Raw genomic sequence first — 22,448 nt, 5'->3', positions numbered from 1 at the left:
ATTACTTTCATCTGCACACAGAACATACTTCAAGATCAGTCACATGCTTGAACATAAAGTCACATGCTCGGCCATTCATAATGTTGAATAATCAAATAAATCAAAATCTTACCAACCATACTCAGACCATAGTGGAACAAAAATAGAAGTCAATACTAAGGAGATGTCCCAAAACCACACAATACATAGAAATGAAACAACTTATTCCTGAATGACTTTTGTTTAAAAAATGAAATTGATAGAGAAAAAAAAATTCTTGGAAATAAATGAAAATAGAGACACAACATACCAAAATCTCTGGGATGCAGAAAAAGCAGTGTTAAGAGGAAAATGTATAGTGCTAAATGCCCACCTCAAAAAGTTAGAAAGATCTCAGATTAACAATGTAACATCACAGCTAGAGGAACTAGAAAAATCAAAATATACCAGCCCCAAAGTTAGCAGAAGAAAATAAATTACTAAAATCCGAGCAGAACTGAACAAAATTGAGACTCAAAAATTTACACAAAGAATCAATAAAACCAAAAGTTGGTTATTTGAAAGGAGAAAGAAGATTGATAGTCCACTAGCTAGATTAACAAAGAAAAAATGAGAACATCCTTTTAATCATAATCAGAAACAAAGGTGACATTACAACTGATCTAACAGAAATACAAAAATTCTTTTTTTTTTAAATTTATTTATTTGTTTATTTTTTTCCTCCCCCCTCCCCCCACCCCACAACAGTCCCCAAAGTGTGATGTTCCCCTTCCTGTGTCCATGTGTTCTCATTGTTCAATTCCCACCTATGAGTGAGAATATGTGGTGTTTGGTTTTTTGTTCTTGTGATAGTTTACTGAGAATGATGATTTCCAATTTCATCCATGTCCCTACAAAGGACGTGAACTCATCATTTTTTATGACTGCATAGTATTCTATGGTGTATATGTGCCACATTTTTACAAAAATTCTTGAGAGTATTATGAACACCTCTATGCACACAAACTAGAAAGTCTAGAGGAAATGGATAAATTCCTGGAGACACACAACCTCCCAAGATTGAATCAGGAACAAATTTAAAATGTGAACAGGCCAATATTGAGTTCTACAATTGAATCAGCAATTTTAAAAAACCCTAGCAACCAAAAAAAAAAAAGCCCTGGACCAGATGGATTCATAGCTGACTTCTACCAGATGTACAAAGAAAACTTCATACCAATTCAACTATTCCAGAAAATCAAAGAAGAGGGTCTTCTCCCTAACTCATTCTATGAAGCCTGCATCACCCTGATATCAAAACCTGGCAAAGACACAAAGAAGCAAAACAAAAACAAAAGCAAAAACAAAAATAGGTCAGTATCCCTGATGAACATAAACACAAATATCCTTAACAAAATACTACCAAGCTGAATTTAGCAGCACATCAAAATTAATTCATTATGATCTAGTAGGCTTCATTCCTGGCATGCAAGTTAGATTCAACACATGCAAATTAATGTATATGATTCATCACATAAACAGAATTAAAAACCAAAACCATATGATCATCTCAATAGACATGGAAGAAGCGTGCAATATAATCTAACATCCCTTCATAATGATACCCTAAAACAATTAGGCATAAAAGGAACATACCTCAATAAGAGCAATCTATGATAATCCCACAGCCAACATCATATTGAAGAGGCAAAAAATAGAAGCATTCCCCTTAAGAACTGGAATAAGACAAAGATGCCCACTCTCACTACTGCTGTTCAATGTAGTACTAGAAGTCCTAGCCAGAGGAATCAGGCAGGAGAAACAAAAGGGATCCACATAGAAGAAAAAAGAGTCAAACTATCTTTTTTTTTTTTGCTGATTCTACACCTAGAAAACCCTAAAGACTCCACCAAAAGGCTACTGATACTGATAAATGTCTTCAGTAATTTTTCAGGATACAAAAATATTGTACACAAATCAATAGCATTTATATACAACAATAACATTCAAGCTGAGAGCCAAATCAAAAATGCAATCCCACAAAAAGTATAAAATACCTAGAACTACATCAAGCAAGGAGATGAAAGACTTCTGTGAGGAGAACTACAAAACACTGATGAAAGAAATTGTAGATGACCTGAACAAATGAAAAAAAGTTCCATGCTCATGTATTGGAAGAATCAGTGTCATTCAAATGACCATACTTCCCAAGGCTATCTACAGTTTCAAAGTATTTCTATCAAACTACCAACTTTATTTTTCACAGAATTAAGAAAAGCAATTCTGAAACTAGTATGGAATCAAAAAAGAGCCCGAACAGCAAAAGCAATCTGAAGCAAGAAGAACAAAGCCAGAGAAATTACATTACTGACTTCCAACTGTACTATAAACAAACCATAGTATAACAAAAACAGCATTGTACTGGCATAAAAACAGACATATATACCAATGGAACAGAATAGAGAATAGAGAACCCAGAAATATAGCTTCACACCCACAGCCATCTGACCTTCACAAAGTTGACAAGAATAAGCAATCGGGAAATGACTCACTATTCAATAAATGGTGCTGGTACAGCTGGCTAGCCATATGCAGGACCCTTACCTTTCACCACATACAAAAAGTAACTCAAGATGGATTAAAGATTTAAATGTAAGTCTTCAAATTATAAGGAACCTAAAAGATAATCTAGGAAACACCGTTCTAGACTCAGCCTTGGTAAATAATTTATGATTAAGTCCTCAAAAACAATTGCAACATAAACAAAAATTGACAAGTGAGACCTAATTAAGCTAAAAAGCTTCTGCACAGCTAAAAAAGCTAACGACAGAGTAAATAGACAACCTACGGAATAGGAGAAAATATTTGCAAACTATGAACTGACAAAGGTCCACTATCCATACTCTATAAAGAATTTAAACAATTCAACAAGCAAAAACAATCTCATTCAAAGTGAGCAAAAGATATGAACAGAAAATTCTCAAAAGAAGTCCTACTCACAGCCAACAAACATGAAAAAATGCTCATCACTGGTAACCATCAGAGAAATGCAAATCTAAACCACAATGAGGTACCATCTCACACTAGTCAGAACAGCTATAATTAAAAAGTCAAAAAATAACAGATGTTGGCAAGGCTCTGTTATAAAAGGGGAATGCTTATGTACTGTTAGTGGAAATGTAAATCAATTCAGTCACTGTGAAAAGCAATTTGGAGACTTCTCAAAGAACTTAGAGCTACCATTCGACCCAGCAATCTGAATCTCAATACTGTGTGTGTGTGTGTGTGTATATATATATATATATAGAGAGAGAGAGAGAGAGAGAGAGAGAAGAGAGAGAGAGAAAGATGCATTTGTATGTTCATTGCAGCACTATTCACAATAGCAAAGACATGGAGTGTCCATCAACTTGTGCCCATCAACAGAGGATTGGATAGATAAATGTGATACATATACACCACAAAATACTATGAAGCCATAGTAAAGAATGAAATCATGTCCTTTGCAGCAACATGGATGCAGCTAGAGGCCATTATCCTAAGCAAATTAATGCAGCAACAGAAAACCAAATGCTACGTGTTCTCACTTATAAGCAGGAGCTAAACGTTGAGCATTCATAAACATAATAGATAACTGGGGACTACTAGAGAGGGGAGAGAGGTAGTGGGGCATGGATTGAAATGCCAGCTATTGAGTACTATACTCACTACTTGGGGGATGGGGTCATTTGTATCCCAAACTTCAGCATCACACAATGTAACAAACGTACACACATACCCCTGAATCTAAACAGGTCAAACTATTTTTTAAAAAGAAGGAAAAGCAAACTAGAGGCTTTCCTAAGGAACTGGAGAGTGAATGCACTTTAAGCCTTGACATCATGAGATGTATCAAATAACATAGCGGATCCTTAATATTTTAACTAAATTTTCTTTCTTATTCTTTACATTTGCATATTTCTGTCTAGGATAGTAAAAATTTATCCTTATAAACTACATTACATTTTTATCCCAGCCACAACCTTAAGTTTGCATTCCCATTTATGCTGATTAAAAACAAAACCAAACACTATTCAAGTTCTCATTCTGGGCAGTGGGTACTTGTATTCACTATTTTACACTTAAAAATATATTATATGTATTTATTATAAATGTTAACTTTATAGAAGTTATCTTTTAGAAATAGATTCAATTTAACTCAATATGTATACATTATGATGTAATTTAGTAAACTCAAAATATATTTTTCAGTGTCTTGGATGCAGAAGGTAAAATTCAGAGGAAAAGATTAATGATATGATGCAATATGTAATATATTCTAAATGGCCATAATTACATATTATTTAATTGCTTAAATGTTTATTTTTTTCTCATAGGAGAGTACACTATTCCAATGGATCACAGTAATCACCACTCTCAGATACATTACTCTATTATTTCCATCCTAATATGACAAAGCTAAGAAATAGGAAATTCTGCCCAGGAAATAGTGGTGAGAGGAGTGTTTCAGATAATGAGAATGTACATTTTACAAAGCAATTTTATTAAAATTTTTAATAGTTTTTCTAATGTCTCTTATTCAATGGACAGTTCAGTTTAAGAAAATGTGGTTGGTTAATTACAAATTAAGTTCAGATATACAAACATATTTCGTCAACAACCTGTGTATAAAGACATAACAGTTGTGTCTGCTGTCATGTGAGTGCTTTAGGAATTAACTTTTACTTGGAGTTTTATAAATTCCTCAATGTTAAGAGATTTGACCTTTTTCCTCATCTTCTCTTTGGGTTTTGAGCCAAGGCTGGACGCCTAAAATGACAAAATACTACAAGGAAAATGTCTTGTAATTTTCTGGCAGTTGCCCAGAATATAACATTGAAAGTAACTCTCAGAAGTGTTTTCTATGAGGAGCCACTGAAGCGATAATTTTTTAGATGTTACCCTAGGGGCCTGAAAGACATGATGCAAGTTCCAAAAAAGGAAAGAGAAAAATACGCTTGTGCATCCAGGGAGTAACTTACTAACTGATGCATCCATTTTGAAATTCAGCAGAAAAATAAAAAAATTGATTCAATCTTTATCTCTAAGGGAACTAGAGGTCATTTAGTGCAAGTATGTCCTTTTAGTCTCATGATATAAAAGTATGAAAATGCTTTTTATCAACACACATGTTTTCTTACATATTGTGGGCATAATCCATGTAATATAAAATGATACTCAAATTTCTATGCTTTTTTACATGTTAGCATACATGAAAAATTTAGTTCCTATGACTTTAGAATTTATGTCAATATTTCCTTTTATTTTTAATTGGGATTTATAATTTCTTTCAGTTTCATTTATCACAAACAGTTTCAGAATAAATTTGATTATACTATGACATTTCTTACTGTTAGAGGCGTTTGAACCAGAGCAACTCCATTTTGAATAGGAGCTGGATAAAATGAGGCTGAAACTTACTGGACTGTATTCCCAGACGGTTAGGCAGTCTGTCACAGAATGAGACAGGAGGTCAGCACAAGATACAGGTCATTAACGCCTTGGCAATGAAACAGTTTGCTGATAAAAAAGAAGCCAGCTAAAACCCACCAATACCAAGATGGCAACGAGAGTGCTCTCTCATCGTCCTCACTGCTACACTCCTACCAGCACCGTGACAATTTACAGATGCCATGGCAATGTTAGGAAGTTACCTTGTATGGTCTAAAAGGGGGAAGCATGAATAACCCACCCCTTGTTTAGCATATCATCAAGAAATACCCATAAAAATGGGCAACCAGCAGCCCTTGGGGCTGCTCTTCCTATGGAGTAGCCATTCTTTATTCCTTTATTGTCAGGCCCCTGAGTCCAAGCTATGCCATCATATCCCCAGTGACCTGCACGCATACATCCAGATGGCCTGAAGCAACTGAAGATCCACAAAAGAAGTGAAAATAGCCTTAACTGATGACATTTCACCATTGTGATTTGTTTCTGGCCCACCATAACTGATCAATGTGCTTTGTAATATCCCCCACACTTAAGAAGCTTCTTTATAATCTCCCCAACCCTTAAGAAGGTTCTTTGTAATTCTCCCCACCCTTGAGAATGTACTTTGTGAGATCCTGCCCCCAAAACACTGCTCCTAACTCCACTGCCTATCGCAAAACCTGTAAGAACTAATGATAATCCCACCACCCTTTGCTGACTCTTTTCGGACTCAGCCCGCCTGCACCCAGGTAAAATAAACAGCCTTGTTGCTCACACAAAGCCTGTTTGGTGGTCTTTTCACATGGAGACACGTGAGACATTTACTTTCTCAATAAACTTGTTTTCACTTTACTCTGTTTGCTTGCCTCAATTTGTTTCTTGCCCAATATCCAAGAACCCTCTCTTGGTGTCCGGATCGGAACCCCTTTCTGATTACACTAATCAGATTAATCATGTAGCATGATTAATATTGTACCACTTAATGATTTTTGCCTTGAATTGTATTTACATTGCCTATAATGTTACCTATATTATTTGTAGTAAGTTTGTATAGGGCATGACTGTTAGAGGTTACATGATGATTGCCTGACCCCATCAGTCAACAGTCTCTGGTTTCTTGTTTGCTGTTTGATTAGGAGTTATAAAATTTTATTTGCAATTGTTGTTATAACCTCAACATTTGTCTCTGTTTTGTCCCCTATGATTTGTTTATGTTTCCTTTGTTTTTGTCCTTTGATGTAAATACTTTGTTTCCTGCCTCTCCCCATCCCTGACAACCCCCCCCCACCCCCCGCAGTGTTTTGGAGGATATTTTGTTTAAATTCTGCTCGTGGTTATGTTTTACTTTTTTCAGAATTATTCTTTTAAATTGTTTATTAATGATTAGGTTCAAGAATGAAATTTTAAGTCCTTGCAATTTGGAATAAGAAGCATAGCAAATACTTCCCTTGTGAAACGTTCTTCAAAAGTGATCTTTCTCTTATTTCTCCATCTTACTATAATTTCTGATGTAAAATCCTGATTATTGTCTTGAAACATTTGAACATTAGTATGATTTTTCAGAATACTTTTGACATTTCACTCAGTTTAGGAATTATATTTTCAAAAAGTTATTTTTAATTACATCTATTTGAACTAATTTCAAAGCAACTATACCTGAGTTTGATAAGATTATGCAAAATATTTTTTTAAAGGGATAAACACAATGATGATACATTTTTGTATGCCCTCTATATCTAAATCCTTAGAATCATAAGACATTTCATGTACCTTCACATAGAAACAGTTTATTGGCTCTGTACAATGTTTCTTAGTTCATATTTTCATCTAAATTTGAGAATTTGTTTCATTTTTATATTAACCAAGAGGATTTTTATTTGTTAACTTCCTGTACAACATCTCTTCATTTATTTTACCCCAGTTTTATTCAGAGGCAGTTTTGTAATCAAAATTATTTAATTTTTTCACATATTCATCTAGTTTAGCAGGAAACTAGTAGCACACATAAAAGGGGTAATTGAAGCGATGAGGGACTGTTCCCAAAAGTGTGGGCTGGGTTAAGAAAAACCAAAAAGGGCAAGAAGGGAGAATGGTTACCATTTAGCCCTGTGAGAGCTGAAACTGTAGGAGAGGGTCCATCTGACAGAAGTTTTCTACCTTTGCAAGCAGTTGTCACTTCCAGACTGTGGCCAAACTGGGAGAGTCAGAGAAATAATAAGCATTCTGATATCTCAGTCTCCTGATGTACTTACTGGCCCCACCCAACAGGCCTGCCAGGAGAAGGGGGCGCCTGCTGATACCTCCCACTGTGATCTGCAATCAGTGGCCCCGGGAAGTAGTTACAATGATAAGATGAAAGGGAAAGTTTAAAACAATTTAGTGTAATTATTTTCCTTTCTTGATAAATGGGACCAATGCTATTTGTTCTAACTCTTTCCCCTTTCCCCCATTCCTGTCTGGAAAGCAGATTGAACCCAAGTCCCTGAGAGTAACTTTAAGCAACTGCATCGGCTCTGGGTTGCCTAGATTTGAATTTATATTCATATGAGCAAAAGCAAACCTGAATGTTTTGTTTACTATTCCTTGCTATTTTCATCTCTATTGTATAGTAATTGTCTTGATCCTGTATTTTCAATGTTTGAATATAGCTCTTCTCATTTCCATTGTCTGCTCCCTCTATGACATTTTATTTTAATCCCAGATAATGATAACAGGTTATTAACTGACCTTTTACTTTATAATCTACACACTCTAAACTATCCTGGTATGGATTAAATTAATCTTTCCAAAACACCACTTCCACTATAGTGCTCCCCTGACAAAATCCCAGTAATTACTTTTATCCTATAGAATTAATTATAGTGTACTCCACAGACAGATGCTATTTGGCTCTGATCTACCTGTTGGATATTATCTCTTAATACTTCCTATGGGTAGATGGTATTGCGACACAGCCATTCTAATGCCAGGCACATTTTGACAGTTCACTTTGATGTTGCTATTATAAGGAGGAGCAAATTTGGTTTTGCCAGAAAACAAACTGCTCTATGTACATTCCTTTCTTTCTTTTTAGGTTACCACTTTAATGAGTAAAAGAGGCATTGTAACCCTATCCTAAGCCCATTGTCAAGCCATCTCTGAGCTTTATACCCTTCTCTCCTGTTTGGAAATAATTTATGAACAGACTTAGTACCCACTGACATGGTGTTTTCAACTGTTAAAATGCCAAAATAAATCCATGCCTATGCTTAAATATGATAGTATTAACCTATATTAAACAAAAAAAAATGACAACATAAGTTCTCATATGAACACTTTAGTTTAATATAACAGATGTAGGATGTCACAGCAAGCATGATAAAGGTTCCTCTGCCACACCCATACCACAGGAATGTTTGTCTGTATCATTTTGGGCAGTGTTGCTTTGGTTCTCATTCTGTAGAAAAGCTGTGCTGAAGGAGATTCCTCAGGGTTTGCTATTCACAAAAGAGGTCATTGCTGCCACTTTTAAATTATTGGAATTTTACATTTTTTCTTTCTTTCTTTCTTTTTTTTTTTGAGACAGGGTCTAGCTCTATTGCTCAGGCTGGAGTGCAGTGGTGTGATCGGAGCTCACTTCAGTCCTCAACTTCTGGGGTCAAGTGATCTTCCCGCCTCAGCCTCCCAAGTAGCTGGTACTATAGGTATGCTCCACTACACCACTAATTTTTAAAACATTTTGTAGAGACAAAGTCTCACTGTGTTGCTCAGTCTGGTCTCAAACTCTTGGCCTCAAGCCTGCCAAAGCACTGGATTACAGGAATGAGCCACTATACTCAGCCAGAATGTTTTATTCTGATAAACTGTTGTAATTTTTATAATACTCATAAATTCAATTCTAGTAGAATATCAAAAACTAAAATGAAGAACAAACAAGACAACAAAGTTTGGATAATATTATTAACATTTCTTTGATGTGTCACAGAAATAAATCTTTTGAATTTATAAAAGGACAGAAATTGTGCACATTTTTATTAACTTTTGTGATCAAAATAGGAAATTACCAAAATAAGATGAAACTCTATTGTTGGTGCTTGAAGGAAATGTTGCAATAGGAAATATTCATGTGAAAACCATATTAGATTTTGTATAGATGGTGCTGATAGCATGACAAAAGCTAATTTTAAAATTATTTATTTATTTATTTATTATTAGAGACAAGGTCTCACTCTGTCTCTGAAAACAAAACAAAACAAAACACTCTGCGGAGTGCAGTGGCCTTCACAGCTCCTGGACCCAAATGATCCTCTCATTGTAGTCGACTGGCACAACAGGCACAAACCACCGTACCCAGTTAATTTTTCTTATTTTAGAGACATGGTCGGGGGTGTCTCCCCAGGCTGCTCTCAAATTCATTCCTGGCCTCAAGCAATCCTCCTGGCTCAGCCTCTCAAGTAGCTGGGATTGCAGGCACGAGCCACTTTGCCCAGCTAAAAGCAAGTTTTTAGTTTTAGCCAACATTAAAAAATTGTGTTTTTTTAATGGAGTACTACTTTCCATGCTGTTCTCAATTAACTATAGATCATTCAATAAAAGAAGTAAATCAAGTAAATTACATACACGCCTGTCTTCATAAATTATGTATTTTTCTAAAATACATCAAGTAATACAAGAGAGGATTAAATAATAAATCTGAAGAGTTAAGAACTGAAATAGAAAGTTAAAAATTATAACTCAAAGGGAATTATGTAATGAAGAGATAAAAAAAAAGTTTGAAAACACATTTTGACCTTGTATTTCATTAGAAAATGTGAAATCAAAATGATAAACTTTAGGGAAAAACACACACACACATATGTGTGTGTATTATACATATATAATACATATACAAATACCTATATAAAAACACACACGTGTGTGTGTATTATACATATATAATACATATACAAATACGTATATAAAAACACACACGTGTGTGTGTATTATACATATATAATACATATACAAATACCTATATAATTACATATATACATACATATGTATATATATGTATTTTTAAAATATATATGTAATATATATGAGTATATGTACGTACATAAATCTATATATTAGAAATTAAGTTTTAACAAGTTTTATTCTAAAACAGTCAATTATCTATTTTGCTTTACAAAAAGGTAATGTTTCAATCATTCAAAATAAACTTGACCTAATAAGTGGTTTGACTATGTGTACAACTACTTACAGAAAACCAGAAAGAAAACTGGAACATATGAAAATGGAGAAATATGTTTTACTTGAAAAATAGCAAAAGAAAAATTTTGAAGTAAAAAGCTGTTAGATTGTCTATTATTAAGTAAAAATGGGCAGAGCGCGGTGGCTCATGCCTGTAATTCCAGCACTTTGGGAGGCTGAGGCCAGTGGATTACCTGAGGTCGGGCGTTCAAGACCAGACATAGTGAAACCCCATCTCTACGAAAAATACAAAAATTAGCCAGGGCGTGATGGTGCAAATCTCTAACACCAGCTACTCGGCGGGCTGAGGCGTGAGAATGAACCTGGGAAGCGGAGGTTGCAGTGAGCCAAGTTGTGCCACTGCACTCCAGCCTGGGAGACAGAGCTAGACTCTTTCTTAAAATAATTATAAGAAGAAGAAATAAATAAAAATATATTACATAAAAATGCCTTCACTGCCTGATGACAAACATGTAAATCATAATAAATATTTAGGATCTTTCATTTTATTTATTTTAATATGCATTTAGTCCTAAAAATAACAAAATAATGTCTGTGAAATTCTGTGGATAAATATAAACAAAAAATATTGAAATTAAAGCAACTAATTAAACACGATACTCCCAAATGTGACTTTTTTGACTTGATAAATAAGATATATTAAGTACTTGTAAATATGTTTACACATATTATACACACTATTTTGAATTTTATTGCTGGTATTTTTGAAGAATATGAGATAGTTTGGCATAATAAAAATATATTTTTTCATAGATGATAAGATAATTATTCTCCAAATTGAAATTTTATTTTCTAATCATTATTAATGTAATGGCAAAGTCTTTAGAAAATTTTAATGAATTCATTTATACCATCTCCTACGTGAGAAAGGATAATCTTTCACTTGTGACAGTCATGCCATACAAAAGATTACATGAACAATTTTTAAAAAAAAATCAATCAATGATTTAGAAGTTAATGATAATTTATGTTATAATTTATTGCTTGGTAAGAAGTTTAAAAATAGGTGCAATATCTTTACTTTTATACTATATATATATATACATATATACTAATTTATAAGCCTATCCCAATTGCACGTTGACTATTACTGCTGGGTATGAGCTACTAAAGGATCAGGCATATGTTGGGAAGCCTGGGGTAACATGTTATGGGATTCGGCAACATCCATTAGGTAAACCATGCGTAATCATAACCTATCTGCTTATTTAAAAATAAAAGCACATTACACTGCTCATTCCTCAAGAATATGAATATTCAAAATATTTTGAATACTCTGAATTTTGAATAATCTCTAATTTGTGGGTTTGTGTTGTGATTCATTATACAAAGGCTTTATTAACTAATAATGCATGTGGTTCACTAGTAATAAACTTTAAGGGAAAGAGGAATGATAAACTTAGCAACTGGGTGTTTGGTTATATATATATAATATATATTAAAAGTATACATAGAAAGTATATGTATAAAATATATATACTTAAAATATATATTTATTATAAATATATTATAAATATACTAAATATATATTTATTAAGTTTTATAAATATATAAATTTTATAAATTTATATACATATAATATAAAATATATATTATATATAACATATATATAATATATATATGCCTTTTGTTTGTTCCTTCACTAAAACTAAAAAGAGCACTCTGATGAATTTATCTGGTTAAGCCTTTCAGTATTAAGACAATAAGATCTATTTAATGACCATTCTAAGTTAAGTATTATGTTGCCAAGTAACTTAGTTTTATATCAGATTGTTTTCTGAGTGATGGGTAATACAAAATTGTAAAAATTTACTATTTAAAGCAAAGTTGAGAACAATGTTTCTTGCCTGAAGTAGTGTAAGGAAATTATTTTATTACAATATTAGATTTTGTTAAAGTGGAAATATATGTGATAGCTCAATGCAATTCATTCATTCATTTTACAAATATGTAGGCAGCACCTGATATGGGTGACACAAAATGAAAAGCGTTTGGGGTATATTAGCAATCAGATAAGAATTTCTGTCTTAATTTTAGGGGAGGGAAATACACAGTGGACCAAATAAGTACGTTCTTTGGTTTATTACAAGACTAAGAGCAAGCCAAGAGTGTTCCAAAATAAGAGTATAACATTCACCCCAAGCTTAAGTAAAGAATGCCAATCAACTCCGTGACAGCACCAAGGAATAGATTTTCAACATGTATTAGTAATTGTCGATAAGGAATAATTGAGGAAAAGAGGCACACATTTCTCTCCACTTTATTCAATATTGATGAATACAGATAAATTTATTTTAAGTTTAAATTATCTCTCATCCTAGCTGAGTACTACAAAATGTTACTTCACAAGTAAGTTTTGTCCCAAAGAAAGTTCAAGTTAAGAATTCCCTTAAAAGGCATCATCAGTTTCTGTTAAACCTAGTAAATATCAAACTGGCCTTTAGGGAAAGTTTGCTTTAAACTCTTCTCTTTCATTACTTATTTTCACATTAGCTAATCGTGCAGTCAAAATAATCCCTCCCATGAGGTCTAAAAATTTGGAAGTGATAAGAGCAGTACTTTTTCAGCTGGAAGAGATCTTACAAATGACCAATCCACAGGCCCAGAGGGATGAGTGGCTTGGCAGATATCATTCCTTCTTAGCTTCATTCTAATAAATTATTGCTGCAAGAGAAATATGAATATGAAGAAGCACTTCTTTATCTGCCTTCTTATATTTCCCCGTCCATCCCTTTCTATCTGTTTTGATTCTATCTCATTTCTTCTCTTCATCTACCCCATCTTGCTCTCATTTTTCACCTCCTAAATGTACTCTTCTGATATTATTTTTTCAAATTTAGCGTTTTATATTTACCTTTCTTCTCTTTACTCTTCAAAAGTTGAAGGTGTAAGGAGAATGGGAAAAGGGAAGATATCAAGAGATAAGCTTATGTTAATATGCTAGTGCTGGATGAGGTAGTGGGCTACAGATGTTCATCACATTAATTTTAAAAAAGAAAGAAAGAAGGAACAAAAGAAAGAAAAAGAAAAGAGAGAGAATGAGACAGAGAGAGAGGGAAGAAGGAAGAAAGGAAAGGAGGTCGTGCATAGATTTGCAATGACAGTGTATCACAGTATAAGGATTTTAATTACTTATTCTGTACATCTAGGGATACTTTAGAAGAAAGAGAAGAAGGTTGAAGAGGAGGAGGAAGAAGACACTAGTAGTCTGCTAAAATACAATAGTACTTTTATTTTAAGAAAAAAGGCAAAGGCAAGGTCCAGTGGCTCACACCTGTTATCCCAAAACTTTGGGAGATCAAGATGGGAAGATTGCTTGAGCCCAGGAGCTTGAGACCAGCCTGGACCAAATGGCGAGACCCCCATCTCTACAAATTTTTTTTTTTTTTTGGACAGAGTCTCACTCTGTCACCCAGGCTGGAGTGCAGGGGCACAATCTTGGCTCACTGCAAGCTTTGCCTCCCGGGCTTACACCATTCTCCTGCCTCAGCCTCCTGAGTAGCTGGGACTACAGGTACGTGCAACCACACCTGGCTAATTTTTTGTATTTTTAGTAGAGACGGGTTTCACCATGTTAGCCACCATGGTCTTTATCTCCTGACCTCGTGATCCACCCGCCTTGGCCTCCCAAAGTGCTGGAATTACAGGTGAGAGCCACCATGCCCGGCCTACAAAATTTTTTTGTTTTGTTTTGTTTTGTTTTAATTAGCTGGGCATGGTATCATTCCCAGCTACTTGGGATGCTAAGATGGGAGAATCGCTTGGGATTCTCAGGAAGTCAAGGCTGCAGTGATCCATGTTCATGCCACTGCACTCCAGCCCCGGGCAACAGAGTGAGACCCTGTCTTAAAAAAGAAAAGAAAAGAAAAAAAAAAAGACAGAAAATGGAAAAAAGCAGCAAAGACGTTGTAACTGATTTTGAGTGAACAATAAAAATTTTGAAGTTCAACAGGAAATTTAGCAGAATTAGAACTAAGAAAGCTTGAATTATTCAACTTGAAAGTTATTACTGTTTTCTCATGTTGGTATGCAAATACAGTGGACAATTATAGGAAGTAGCTATGGGACTTCCGAAAGCAGTTGAATAAATTTGAAAAGCTTTCAAAATCTCTTTGTCAAATGAATCAAACGGCTTTAATCATTTTCCTTAACTGCAATATGGAACAAATTATTCTGTCACATGAAATGATTCTCATATCTTTCCCAGTGTTAGATAACAACTCTGATTTCAGAATTCCATTTCTGCTTAATTGTAGCATAAACTCAGTAGACTGGATTTGCGAAATTCTTGACTCCATTCTTTTTCTTTTTTTTTTTTACTAGAAATTTTAGTATTTACATTAACCACCAATAAATTTCACACATGATTATGTTTATACCAGATTATCCAAATATTTCGTCTTGTTCATCAATCAAGTTGATGAACTTGTTGTATTGTATCATTCAATACAATTGATGAACAATTGTACATCAATACAATACAATACAATACAATACAATTGTATTGTTGTACAATATTGTACAACAATACAATACAATCAAGTTGATGAACAAGTTGTATTGTATCATTCAATACAATTTGAAACAGTATTTCCAACTTTATTTTCCACCATTTATCATCAGCAATGTAATGCAGCCTCTTGTTGATTGCAGATTATATCTCATTGTTTAATTTCAAAATGCAAATATTTAATATCCCTCAAAGCTGATCAACTTCAAAGTTCTCTTTGCTTTCCTGTTATCATGTCAATGAGAAGAACCAATACACGTTAAGTTTATTAGTTATACACTGAGTTTAAGAAACTGAAAGTGATTATGGTTACTCAAGAATTTGACTAAAGGTAGAAATGTGTACTTATAATTTTATAAAGAAACTCCTATAGGTTAGTTTAACTTTATATATTTTTGTTTAAATATATATTTACTATTTTAGTATGTTAATTTCAGAAGGCAATTAGTCGAGAAGTCCATAAAAGCATTAAGAATCCAAGATATCTCTTAATAACATAAATACATGGTGAAACATAGATAATCTGACTGTTTTGACCAAGGAGAGTAAAGGATAAATTATTGCATCTTCAACTTCCCACAATGAAAGATGAAAGTACACTACTTGATAGACTTCCTTGAGTTTTGGAGTAAGCATGTTTCACCTTTAAGTGTGTCCCAACCTGTACAGTAGGTGACATTAAATGCTTTCAGCTTTCAGTGGAGCCCAGACCCAGATGTACTCTGTGGCAGGTCTGGACAGCTGCTGGGGCTGTATAGATGACTCTATGCTATTAAAGCTATCAGTGATGAGAAGAGATAACATATGTAGTGTATAGAAAAACCTAATCGAATAATCACAGTATCAACCAGGAGGGTTTTTTGACCTAGAACATGATATCTGCAGTCAAAAATTATACACCTTTTGCAAAATAGTTCCTGGGAAAGACAGAGAGATTTGACTACAGGACATCAAGTGACCATATAATCAGAGCTGCCAATCATATACTGGATTTTCTCAGACCCACTCAGTCATACAGTTGCAGGGCCTTGCAACAATTCTTTTTAAGATGAAAATGGGCATAAGCAGGACTTGCAAGCATAAACAAAGTTCAAAACCAGGTAGTCCAGACCCTATATCATCTACTACTGAGGAACTAGTGCCCCTCCCTGGGAACAAGCCTATAATTGCAATGGGGATCCCTTATGGCAGCAGCCAAAGGAGGGAAACATGGAGCTTTGTTCACAGATGGATCATCATAGAATGCAGGTGTAGTTTACAAATGGATGACAGGTGCACCCCAGTCCGCCTCAGGGGTGACCTTGAAAGAGTGATTAGAAAAAAAGTCCTGCCTGTGGACAGAGCTTCAAGTAGTATTCCACTTGGCGTACGATGAAAAATGGCCTGAGGTTAGAATGTATATCAAATTGCCACCTGCTAAAAGCCTGGCCAGCTGATTAGGAGCCTGGAGGGCTAAGGAGGTCTAGAGTAGAGCCATATTAGCTTAGAAGGTCTAGAGTAGAGGCACATGTTTAGACATATGAGAATAAGCACAAGCAAAAAGATATTAATATTTCATGAAAACCACCAAAAAACAGCTGGTACAGAGGAGGCATAACACAACCACATAGACCAAAATGACTCAGCCAGAGCATGTCAGCCAGCCTCTGTCATTGGCCATTCCATTGCTTTCTCAATGAGCACAGGAATAAAGTAGCACATATGGGATCTGATATGGTTTGGCTGTGACCCCACCCAAATCTCATCTTGAATTCCCACATGTGTGGGAGGGACCTGATGGGAGGTGATTGAATTATGGGGGTGGGCATTGACTGCACTGTTCTCGTGATAGTGAATAAGTCTCATGAGATCTGATGGCTTTATAAGATGGTATTTCCCTGCACAAACTTTGTTTGTTTGTTTGTTTTTGCCTGCCACCATCCACGTAAGATGTTATTTATTCCTCCTTGCCTTCTGCCATGATTGTGAGGCCTCTCCAGCCATGCGGAACTGTAAATCCAATTAAGCCTCTTTCTTTTGTAAATTGCCCAGTCTCGGGTATGTCTTTATCAGTAGCGTGAAAACGGACTAATACAGGGTCCTAGGTGGGGATTATGCATAGGCCCAACAGCATGAGCTCTCACCTCTCAAGGTTTGTCCAGCTGGTGTCGCTACCAAATGTCAAGCCTGCCAGCAACAAAGAGCAGCTTTGCACTTCCAGTATGGCATACTATGTTAAGGAAAGTAACATCACATGTTAAAGAAAGATGGCAGATTGGTCTCACTGGACTCCTTCTCCCCAGGCCTCCAGTGGTTCATGCTGATAGAATGGGTACATATTCTGGGAAGAGGCTTGACTTACCTTCCTGCAGGGTCTGAGTCTGTCTCACTCTCTGAGGGCCTATAGTGTAACTGATTCACATGCATGATATTCTACATCATACCACACAGACCAACAGGTGTCACATGGCAAAGGAGAGGCACAGTGAGCCCATGGCTAAGGAATCCACTGGTCATAGTGTGTCCTGCGTCAATCAGAAGTGCACTGGAACAGCCTTGTAAAGTGACAGCTGAAGTGTCAGCTCAGAGGCAATACCTCATAAGAATGCCGCAGCATCTTCACACATAGAAACCTTAAATTCAAATTAAAATTGTTTTAGGGTGTGCTTCTGAAAAGTAGAATACATAGGTCCAAGACCAAAGTGTGGAGGCAAAAATGGCTCTGCTTCTCCTTACCCCTAATGAGCCAATTCAGGAATTTACATATCAAATCTGGACTCTGTGTATTTCAAAGTTCTGTTTCCTGAAAGGCAAATACTTCATGCAGAGCATGCCCCTTTTTTAAATCTCCCCAAAGAGTCTGAAAAGATTTGTTATAGGATCATCTCCCCTAATTAACTGCAGGTTCATAGATGCAAACTCAATCGCTCATTTATAATTCTATAATTCTGTATGTATATATATATGTGTGTGTGTGTGTGTGTGTGTGTGTGTGTCTGTATACATATAAAATGTCTTATGCATGCTTGAATGAATGATTATGAATAGCTACCATTTATTGGGCACTTATGTGCCGAGTATTTTCTATATAATTCTTTAATATACCCAGAAGCTGTATACATCATTATCTCTATTTTACATATATCGAGGTGCATGAAGCCACTGACTAAAAACACATTGTTAATAAATAGTAGGGCCAAGATTAAAACCCATTTGTCTGCTTCCAAATATTTTGCAGTATTTATTTGTATAGTATCTAAATGAATGCATATGGATGCAAAGAAATAACAGATAACCTAAACTATGACCACAGGAACATGAAAGATACCAAGAAGTTTGGGGTAAGTGTATGGATTAGGAAAAGTGAGTGGCTAATAACCAGGATTGTGGCAGTGATTGCTTATTACATTCTTTCTTTCATATCTCCCCAACCAATAGGTCTCCAACTTCATTTCTATAAATAGATAGTAGGTGTATTAGTCCGTGATCATGCTGCTAATAAAGACATACCCGAGACTATGTGATTTATAAAGGAAACAAGTTTAATTGACTCACAGTTCCACATAACTGGGGAGGCCTCATAATCATGACAGAAGGCAAAGGAGGAGCAAAGTCACATCTCACATGGCAGCAGGCAAGAGAGCATGTGCGGAGAAACTCCTCTTTATAAAACCATCAGGTCTTGTAAGATTTATTCACTATCATAAGAACAGCACAGAAAAAATTCACCCCCATGATTCAATTACCTCCTACCCGTTCCCTCCCATGTCATGTGGGGATTATTACAATTCAAGGTGAGATTTGGGTGGGGCACAGAGCCAAACCATATAAATTGGTTAAATAAATCCACACAGTAAAGATAAAAGAGAGATGGCAAGAGCAAGGGAGAAGAGAGAGGGAGGAAGAAAAAAGTAATTGCTGGGGGTTGACTCAGGTTGTATTTTGCACATGCGGGTGCTGCAATATCTCTCATCTTATATGCTTCTTAGGAACTGGTTACATCATGTCTTGGTGCTGTAAGCCTAGGTGGCCCTTTGTAATTTCCTTGATGTATGGCATATGCTAGAATTGATGTTCTGTGACTTCTGAAGCTAGATCATACACTCCCATGCACTTCTGCTTTGCTTTATTGTGAGGCTTGCTTTTGGAACCCACCCACCATGCTCCTGCTCTGAGGATGCCCAGTCAGCCATGGGTGCCAATCCCACTAGCACAGCTGAAGTCCCATGTACTCTTCAGTCATGTGAGTGAACTATCTTGAAAGTGGGTCTTCTAGCCCGTTAGGGCAGCCTTTGATAATGCTATGAGGAGCAGGGAAGAATCATTCCAACAAAGCTCCACTCAAATTGCAGATTTATTAGTAAAATAAGTGGCTGTTGTTTTAAGCCATTATGATTTGTGGTAATATGTTATGCAGCAATAATTAACCAAAACAGGAATCTTCAGAAAAATCGCCAAATTGATTCAATTCAATTCATTCAATTTCAAGCGAATCCAATTTTCAAAATGTCAGACAATTTTATAATGCATACATACTGTTGAAAACAGTTTAAAATATATAATAATTTATTTAGAATAAGATGTAATACTAGAATTGTAATGCTTAACCAGGAGGCAAACCAGAAGAAATTTTTTGTAAAGAATCCATGATATAAATAGATGAATCAAAATTGTTTCAACCTCTTGGTTGTTATTTAATGAACATTTTTTATTATCTATTCTTATATGCTATACTCCAAACATATCTGGTTATGAGGAAATATCTCAGTTAATATTCTGGGATATGTTTTACTATTTCTAAGTTATGTGATAAAATTCTGTTCCTTTTATTGTAGTCCTTCAGCTTTGATGACCATCCTCAAAATAACAAACTCTTTCCTTGGTGAGTAATTGCTATTAATAATTTTCTAACTCACTATGTCAATATAATTACAATTATTTTTAAATCTTAGCTATTCTATGAATATCATTAATATTGTAATATATCACTCATACTGTTGTCTTATTAAAACTATATATCTCTTAAACTCATTTTGAAACAATTTTTTGTGAGAAGAAAACTCAGAATCTAAAATATTTTCACTTTTCATAACAATGATACCTATTTTTTGGTAGGTTTTTGTTTGACTTCTGTTAAGGACGCTGATCAGAAACTGACTCCATTACTAGTTCCAAGGATGAGGCATCATTGATCCAGAGTTAATTCCACCATTTTGATCACTTTGATACAAAGATTGATTCAGAGGTTGGCTTATGACTCTATTCACACACATATGACTTGAGGGGAGTTTTGCTGGAAGCTTCTGGGAAGAAATATCTTAGCGTATGAGCCACAGAAAAAGAAACTCTGCTCATCTCTGGGAAACTTAGTGTGCGGAAAGCCTGAAAACGCTGTATGCATTTTACTGCTGTGAAAGAGGCTAACTTCTGGATGAAGCTAGCACACAGAGGAGGGGCCAGATAACAAAGTCAGAGAACAATGAAACTGGATTAAGCCTGAAGCAAAGCCTTCCCTGTCTGACATGGACTTCCAGCCATGTGAGCCAATTAATATATGGGGTACAGGAGATTGAATTGTGAATCCTATTACTTGCTCCTCAAAGACAGGATGTAATTCAATAATAAATCCACATTTTATAGTGGAATTGTTCTCGGACCAAACCAAGGGTCAGGCTGCATACTTTTGTGGCCCAATAACGAGATGCAGATGAACTGGGAAAGAAGAGACTTTATTTCTGTAACTGGGTACAGGAAGAAGGCTGGGGAAATACCACCAGACCAACTCAAAATTACAAAGTTTTGCAGAGCTTATGTAACTTCTAAGCTATCTGTCTACATGTAAGTGTGCATTCATCTAAAGACATAAGTGATTAACTTCTCATCTGTAACTAAGATCTGAGTCTTGAAGACCTTCCTCTGGAGCCTGAGTAAATTTACTTAATCCAAATGGGTCCAGGTACCAGAGAGATTACCCTTACCTTGTCTCCTACTAAATCGTGGAGGTTTGGGGAGTTCCTTTAGTCCCCAGTAAAGCTTGCTTGTGGCAGTCTGGGGAGGTCCTTCAGGCCCCCAATAAAACATGTTTAATTGTAAAGGGGTCCTGTTAAGAATTCCTTCGTTATCTTGTCATGCTTCAAGGCCCAAGACAGGACTAGGCAAAACTATTGGTGGGATTTTGTTGCCTTCCAGCCTATGTATGAGAACACTGGCTCTATTAAACTACACAGTGCTGAAACAGTTGTCATGGAGGCCTGCCTGTTCAGCTGTTAGTGAGACCTGGCCTGTCACAGTATCACCTAAAGTAAGAAGAAAAAAGGGGACCTGATACATTTATAGTATCATGGACGAAAGGACTTATGAACGAGTATCAATTTTTTTGTTTGTTTTTTTGAGATGGAGTCTTGCTTTGTTGCCCAGGCTGGAGTGCAGTGGCATGATCTCGGCTCACTGGAACCTCTGCCTTCCAGGTGCAAGCGATTCTCCTGCCTCAGTCTCCTAGGTAGCTAGGATTACAAGCGTGCACCACCACACCCAGCTAATTTTTGTTTTTTTTTAAGTGGAGATGGGGTTTCACCATGTTGACCAGGCTGGTTTCAAACTCCTGACCTCAGGTGATCGACCGGCCTTGGCCTCCCAAGGTGCTGGGGTTACAGGAGTGAGCCACCATGCCCGGCCTAATTTTTAAAATACATAATTATCTTTAAAATAAGTGACTGATCATTCCACATTAATAACCTACCATGTGTCCCAGGCCTTAGTCACCTATACCCCTATCTCAAGCATTGAAAAAGAAAAACCAAGATCTTTCTTTATTGCCTAGAACAATGTTAGAGACTAAGAGGTAGAAATGTGTTTTTCTAAAAATTGTTAGTATATTAGAGCTCACAGCAAGAGAGCTCCATGGTTCTGATCTGATTCTGAGGGATTAGGCTGTGGAAACTCGGCATCACATATCAGAGGTTGTATTTACAGCAGGTAGAGGCCTGCTTAGCCTTCAGAGCAAATAGCTGTGTACTGTAGCCTGTTTGATTGACAAAGATTCTTCACAGAAGCCAATTATTTTCCTAAAATGGATTTTTGTTAAATAATATTATCCATGTGGGTTTCTTACTTACCGCATAAAATCTTGCCTGTGGCCTTGCACGATAGACTTTTAAGGATTGGTTTTGTAAAAAACAATAAATGAAGTAGGTCACAAGGAAGAGTCTACCAGTGTTACTTTTATGTAGAGTCAAAATGTCAGTGGACAGAGAAAACGGTTTCATTACTTTCTGTTAAATTGGCTAGTTTAAATACTTAA

At 35.7% G+C, this 22,448-nt stretch overlaps 1 long non-coding RNA gene across 2 annotated transcripts in view; it reads left to right on the top strand.

The window, feature by feature from the left end:
* The window catches only part of LOC134738464 (uncharacterized), a 56,908-nt gene that overhangs the window by 34,091 nt on the left and 369 nt on the right, over window positions 1-22,448 (top strand). Inside the window, exons 2-3 of one of the 2 annotated variants that reach the window (XR_010124187.1) lie at window positions 19,984-20,030; window positions 20,264-22,346. This is a non-coding gene — a long non-coding RNA (uncharacterized LOC134738464). Of the gene's footprint in view, window positions 1-19,983; window positions 20,031-20,263; window positions 22,347-22,448 lie in introns of those variants that run through there. The other variant, XR_010124188.1, reaches the window with a different exon arrangement.

This window comes from Pongo pygmaeus, chromosome 17, assembly GCF_028885625.2.
Source record: "Pongo pygmaeus isolate AG05252 chromosome 17, NHGRI_mPonPyg2-v2.0_pri, whole genome shotgun sequence".
Classification (NCBI taxonomy): Eukaryota; Metazoa; Chordata; class Mammalia; order Primates; family Hominidae; genus Pongo; species Pongo pygmaeus.
The sequence above is the reverse complement of the archived record's forward strand: the minus strand, read 5'-3'. Positions and strand labels throughout refer to the sequence as shown.